The sequence below is a fragment of the Eimeria tenella genome, genomic scaffold (assembly GCF_000499545.2).
Source record: "Eimeria tenella Houghton genomic scaffold, Eth_scaff2895, whole genome shotgun sequence".
Classification (NCBI taxonomy): domain Eukaryota; phylum Apicomplexa; class Conoidasida; order Eucoccidiorida; family Eimeriidae; genus Eimeria; species Eimeria tenella.
This window is the reverse complement of record NW_013542771.1, coordinates 1430-1842: the sequence shown is the minus strand read 5'-3', so window position 1 is coordinate 1842 and position 413 is coordinate 1430.

Genomic DNA, 413 nt, shown 5'->3' with positions numbered 1-413 from the left:
AGGAAATAAATGAAAATAAAATGAAAAGAATAAATGAAATAATAGAAACAAATAAATGAAATAAATAAAAAGGAATAAATAAATGAAATACAATAAACAGAAATAAATAAAAAGAAAGAAATAAATGAAATAATTAAAAAGAAATGAAAATTAAAAAAGAAAGAAATCGGAATTTGCATGCAAAAGTGGAAATGTGCAAATAAGTGCGGCGGCCCCAAACAAACAACTAAATAAATAAATAAATGAATAATAAATGAATTGTAAATAACAAATAATAAATAATAAATGAACAAATAATAAAATAATAAACAAATACCAAAGCCCCTTTACAACTTTGCATGCATGCACTTTCTGCGGTGTATGCGCAGACACCTCAACAGCACCTATGCGGCCCCACACACAGGTGCATCTCC